The 6,328-nt window shown below is 50.3% G+C and overlaps 1 long non-coding RNA gene across 1 annotated transcript; it reads left to right on the top strand.

The window, feature by feature from the left end:
• The first annotated feature begins 286 nt into the window (after positions 1-286).
• LOC143932963 (uncharacterized) lies at positions 287-5,855 on the top strand. The gene is made up of 2 exons (XR_013262985.1): positions 287-4,574; positions 4,615-5,855. It is a non-coding gene; the product is annotated as an uncharacterized LOC143932963 (long non-coding RNA).
• The last annotated feature ends 473 nt before the right edge of the window (positions 5,856-6,328 follow it).

The following is a 6,328-nucleotide window of genomic DNA, read 5'->3' as shown; positions in this document are numbered from 1 at the left end:
AGAAAATTTTAGTGAAACCGTTGGGAGACTGGCACCAAAAGTGCCGACAGGTAGATGTCCCTACATGGGAAGGCGATCACCAGCTGGAATGGTCTGCGGTGCTCCCAATAGCATCCAGTCAGGGTTTAAAATCATGAAAAAAAACAATAAAAGAAAAAGGGCCTCCACATAGTGCATGAATCCAAGTGAAAAAAGATTTGTTTTATTTAAAATAAATAAATGTACAATCACCAATCATGATGGGTACATAAAGTGATCACATAAAAATGGCGTGGTAACGAGAGCACATTAGGCTAGCAACCTGAAAAATAAATAAATAAATAAAAAGGGCATATGCCCCAGTAGATGGACTATTGTCCAAAATAGGTCGGGTTGCTGGCCCATTGTGCTCTCGTTACCACACCATTTTTTATGTGATCACTTTATATACCCATCATGATTGGTGATTGTACATTTTTATTTATTTTTAGAAAAAATCTTTTTTCACTTGGATTCAGGCACTATCTGGAGGCCCTTTTTCTTTTATTGTTTTTTCATGATTCCCATGTAGGGATGTCTATCTGTCGGGTTTTTTTTTTTGGTGCCAGTCTCCCACCGGTTGCTGCTGGAGATGTGATCGAGGTTCACCATCACACCATCATTTCCCAGTTAAGATCCACGGGAGTGGATGGCTTAAAGGCTCGTTTAACCCACCGCTATACGGCGTGTGTGCCCACCACCTGTGGTAAGTAAGGATGAGCTCAGGCGTGTTCGCATGCTCCACGTGAAGAGCCCGCCAGGAAGTCAGCGCAATGCTGCGCTAATCACAGGCAGTGAGACATTGTCCTGATGTGCGGCTGCAGAGATTGGGCAATGTCTCACTGCCTGTGATTAGCGCTGCGCCGACTTCCTGGCCTGCTCTGCACGTGGAGCATGCGAACACGCCTGCTGCTAGTCACTAGTTTAACACCCATCCCAAGAGGTGACTCCTTTCCACCAATTTCTTTTACTATCATCCCTGGGGGTGACTCCTGAGATCTTCACTAAAAGATTTATTTTCACAGCGCTGCATTTTATATAGTAGATGATGGCTGGAAAAAGAAAATGCAAAAGGCAATTACCACTGAAAAAGAGACCCTTCACCTTGACGTGGCCTTGAGCTCGCGGGTGGAGGCTCCAGGCTACTACTACCAAAAAGGGGTCCCTTCACCCCGACGCGGCCTCTAGTTCACGGTGGAGGCTCCAAGATGAATAACAGAAAAGGAGTCCCTTTTAGAGGATTTAGAGAGACAATGCCTCCACCGGCCACCATTTTAAAGAAGACCAGAAGCTGGTCTACAATTAGGGTTGCCACCTGTCTTGTTTCGACCCGGACATTCTGGGTGTTGACACATGTGCCCGAGTTTCAACCTGCCTAAATCCTGGACACATATAGCAACAGTTGAACTGTCCTGTAGTCCCGGCTGCAACATCTACAGCGGCGCATCGATTCCCGAGCCCACCATCAATGTACACTGTCACATACTGCCTGTGCAAGAGCTGGCTCCCTGTGACTGCCTGAATGAGTTGTGTGTGGGCGCTCGAGTCTGTGATTGGCCTGGTGGAGCAGGTAAGTGGTCACATGTGGACTGGGGGTGATCGCAGCCGGCCGGAGTCCCGCCTCCCTGCCTGGCGCGCTGTGTTTCTCCTAACTGAGGTGAGGTCTCTCTGCAATCCGCTCTTCCGCCCATCTGTCAGCCCGCCCCTCTCTGCAAACCGCCCCCCCCACCTCTCAGTCCCCTCTCTGTCAGCAACCCTCCCCTGCTGTCAGCCCCCCCTCTCTCTCAACAACGCCCCTGTCAGCCCCCTTCTGTCTGCTCACCCCTCTATAAGCCACCCCCCTCTGTCAGCAACACCCCTCTATCAGTCCCCTCTCTGTCAGCAACCCTCCCCTGCTGTCAGTCCCCCTCTCTCTCAGCCCCCCTCTTTCAGCAACCCCCCTTTCAGCCCCTTCTGTCAGCCCGCCCCTCTATAAGCCATCCCCATCTGTCAGCCTGCCCTTCTCTGTAAGCCGCCCCCCTCTCTCTCTCAACAACCACCCCTGTTAGCCCCCCCCCTCTCTGTAAGCCACCCCCTCTGTCGGCCACCCCCATCTGTCAGCCCACTCCCCTCTCTGTCAGCAGCCCCCCCCCTCTGTCAGCCCCTCTCTGTCAACAACCCCCCGTCAGCCCCCTTCTGTCAGCCCGCCTCTCTGTAAGCCACCCTCCTCTGTCAGGATCCTCCCCTCTATCAGTCCCCCTCTCTGTAAGCAGCCCCCTTCTGTCAGCCCCCCTCTCTATAAGCCATCCCCATCTGTCAGCCCGCCCTTCTCTGTAAGCCAACCCTTCTGTCAGCAACCCCCCCTATCAGTCCCCCTCTCTCTCAGCAACCCCCCTGTCAACCCCCTTCTGTCAGCCTGCTCCCTTCTATGTCAGCAGCCCCTCCTCTCTGTTAGAAACCCCTCCTCTCTGTTAGAAACCCCCCTCTGTCAGCAACCCCCCTTCTCTGTAAGCCACCCTCCCCTCTGTCAGCTATCCGACCCCCCCCCCCCCCGTCAGCTACCCACAAACAGCATGCAAAACCCCCCTTTCTTCCCTCGCTCCAGTGGGGCTAATGTCCTGCAGCTGGGTCACACTGCACTCTCTATCTGTGCAGTTTCTCTCTCCCACCCAGCCGCCGGCGCCGATGCCACCAGACACTTTTGCATGAGAAAGCATGGTATTACAGACTCCGCCCCCTAACAGGTTCACACATATCTTTGCAGCGGCTCCTGGAAGGTAAGGTTTTTTTTGCCTCGCTGTAATGGAGGTATCTATTGAGGGGGCACTGGATAAAAAGGTGCTTGAAAGGGTTGTAGAATGCACAGTGCCACCTTGTGAAAAGTTTATATGGGGTTGGGTTCAGTAGAGCTGATTCAGGTTTTTGGATGGAGGTCCTCTGCCCTACAAACACCGTTCTCTGCCCTACAAACACCGTCCTCTGCCATATGGGCACCGTCCACTGCCCTACCGACACCGTCCACTGGTCTACTGGAACCGTCCACTGCCCTACCGGAACCGTCCACTTATCATATTACTACTCATATTTTAACTGACATTTCTTTTATTAATCAAATCATATTTTATAGGTACATGAATGTTTTTGTTTTATTTAACCATGTCCCTTTAAGTCCTCCATCCCACTGTTAATGCAATTTGGCCACAGCCACTGTTCACCGTAGCACACCTCATTACTACTCTCTATGGGTAACCCAAAAGGTGTCCCAGGTATTATACAATCCTGTAGCGTGTACTACAAAAAAATTGCCGTGCACCGCAAAAGTGTTCGGGTTTGGCTTGAAGAAAAGGTGGCAACCCTATCTACAATAGAGATACTGCGGCGTCGCCCACCCCCGCTGCCAGTGTCTATGGAAGGTGGGCGGCACCGCAGTTCAAACTGAAAGGTGCGGCAACGGCGGTGTCTGGAGGATCTGTCAGGGGTCAGTCTCCGTCTGGAGGATGTCAGAGGGGGCCAGTCTGGAGGATGTCAGAGGGGGCCAGTCTGGAGGATGTCAGAGGGGGCCAGTCTGGAGGGTGTCAGAGGGGCACCAGATGTTGAGGACTGATGGGGACACCAGATATAAGGAGGGGCTCCGCTGATGGAGACACAGATGTGAGGAAGGCTGCTCTGATGGGGCACCCGATGGCATCTGGTGGCAGGCAATCTGACGCGCTCATGGCTCCCACTGATTCTGCATTATGGTGAGTGTAATATAAAATGAAATCATTCAAATGTAATAATAGAAATAATGCGCTTCAATCATCCCGACACCATAACAATCATGGTGCCGGGATGATTGAAGCACTAACACTAGGTATTTGGAGTCTCTATCTGCTGATAGTCAAATTCTGGAAAACACATATTGCTATTGTGGTGTAGGATCGAGGGCTGCTGTCTCTTCATCCCCCCCTTTCCCTCTCCATCCATCCCCCCCCCCCTTTCCCTCTCCATCCACCCCCCCCCCCTTTCCCTCTCCATCCCTCTCCCCTTTCCCTCTCCATCCCGCATTCATCTCAGACTATAACCACACCCCTTCAAGCCACGCCCACTATTTTTACGTAAACCACGCCCATATTTTTGCTGTGCACTGCATTTTCACCTTTTCATATGCCACACCCATATCCGCATGCCCGCCCCCTAATTATAATACAACTCCGCCTACTGCCAAAAAGTGTCCACGATTTTTTTTTTTTTTTTTACAATGTTGCCAACTATGCACGGGGCACATAGATAACAACTGTGTGACTGGCGTTCTTCCAGTGCAGAAAATGCCAATCATCGTACTGTGTGAACAGGCACAGAGCTTCTTCACACCGTGTCCATTTACTGCAGGGATGTCTTTAATATTGATTGGACCCTGGGTAAAAAATTTCTTGGGCCCCCCACCCCCATGCAACTTCACTCTCCACCTGCTCTGAGGCATACAATAAATAACAGCTAGACTTAAAGTCAGTTTACCGTATCAGATCAGGCAGCAATTGCGATTGGTTGCCAGTGGTTACAGCATATCATTACTGCTTAATGACTGGTTGCTAGAGGTTACAGCACACATTACGGGTCACTGATTAGTTGCTAGAGCTTACAGCAAATGATTTCTGCTCGTTAATTGGTTGCTAGAGATTACTGTACAGTAATACTGCTCACTGGATGGTTGCTAGAGGTTACAGCACATCATCTCCTCACTGCAGGGGGCCATGATATAAATATGACTGATACCTTTATTTACATATCAATGCCGCTAGCCACAGCTATTTACTTAGTAATGCCGCCACATTTACATGTAAACACAGGGTCTGCAGGTGAGTCATCTGTACACAACAATAGGGCAAAGCTGGGCAGCATTAGTACCAGCACTTCACACTGAGATATCGGGACACAGCACAGGACTAAAACTTCAGGGGAAGTTTTAAACTGAGAAAGGGAATTTAAACTGAGATATTTGGCAAGTATGGGGAAGCTGCTTTGGGCCCTACAACAATGACAGGACACGGGGCATCTGCCCCTTTTGCCCTGCCTTAAAGTGGTTCTGCACCTTTTAAAAAAAAAAAAATATATTAAAAGCCAGCAGCTACAAATATTGCAGCTGCTGACTTTTAATAAATTGACACTTACCTGTCCCAGGGTCCAGCGATGTCGGCGGCAGATGACGAGCAATCGCTCGTCTCTCTGCTGCCCCCGCCGCCATCCTATGTCAGGGAATCGGGAAGTGAAGCATTGTGGCTTCACTGCCCGGTTCCGTACTGCGCATGCGCGTGTCGCGCTGCGCATCTCTGCTGGTCCCCGCTGTGTCCTGGGAACTGTTTCCCAGAACACAACGGGGGGGGGGCATCTGCGGCGGTCTGTCCCGGAAGTGGGTGCAGATACCTGGATTATCCAGGTAACTGCACCCCCCTCACCCCTGAAAGGTGCCGATTGTGGCACCGGAGGGGGGGAGGGATCAGATGAGCTGAAATTCCACTTCAGGGTGGAGGACCGCTTTAAAGATGGCCCTGGTTTACTGCACAACAACACATGCATGGTGTGAACATCGAATACAATAGTTTCCTATGGGTCCTGCTGTATTATACATGTGTGGAGGTGTGCAGCAAAATGCAGATCAATGGACATGATGTGAATAAGCTCTTCTTTAGTATTACAGAACTGGACGGTGCTCATGGGATACGCCTTCAGTACAATGGAAGAACTTCTCACTGCCACTGCTGGAAGAATGAAGATAAGAAAGTTGCATAAGTGGGGAAACAGAAAAATGTGTGGAAAGAACACGGCTTTGTGATTTATTTATTTTTAATGAAAATTAAACTATTTAAAGTAATACTAAAGTCTCCATTTTTTGTTATACTTACCTGCTCTGTGGAATGGTTTTGCACACAGCAGCCCCATCCTCCTCTTCTCTGGTCCCCCACAGGCTCTCCAGGCCCCTCCTTCCTGCTGAGTGTCCGCACAGCAAGCAGCTTTCTATGGGGGCACCCGAGCTGCTGCTCTGTGTGTCCATTCAGACACAGAGCCACTATTCGGCCACATACAATCTCCTCATTGACTTTGACAGCAGTGGGAGCCAATGGCGCCACGCTGCTGTCTCAGCCAATGAGGATGAAGAGTCCCAGGCAGCCGGGACTCTCCTGCAACATCGCTGGCTCGAGATGGGCTCAGGTTAGTATTAGGGGGGCTGCTGCACACAGAAGGATTTTTATCTTAATGCATAGAATGCATTCAAATAAAAATCTTCTGACTTTACAACCACTTTAAGCCTGATTTGTTTATATGCAATGGTCAGCAGTGATAGATTCCTCCA

This window comes from Lithobates pipiens, unplaced genomic scaffold (genome assembly GCF_037356315.1).
Source record: "Lithobates pipiens isolate NorthernLeopardFrog02 unplaced genomic scaffold, aLitPip1_a1.2 Scaffold_10, whole genome shotgun sequence".
NCBI classification, from domain to species: Eukaryota; Metazoa; Chordata; class Amphibia; order Anura; family Ranidae; genus Lithobates; species Lithobates pipiens.
This window is presented reverse-complemented; position numbering and strand designations above follow the sequence as displayed.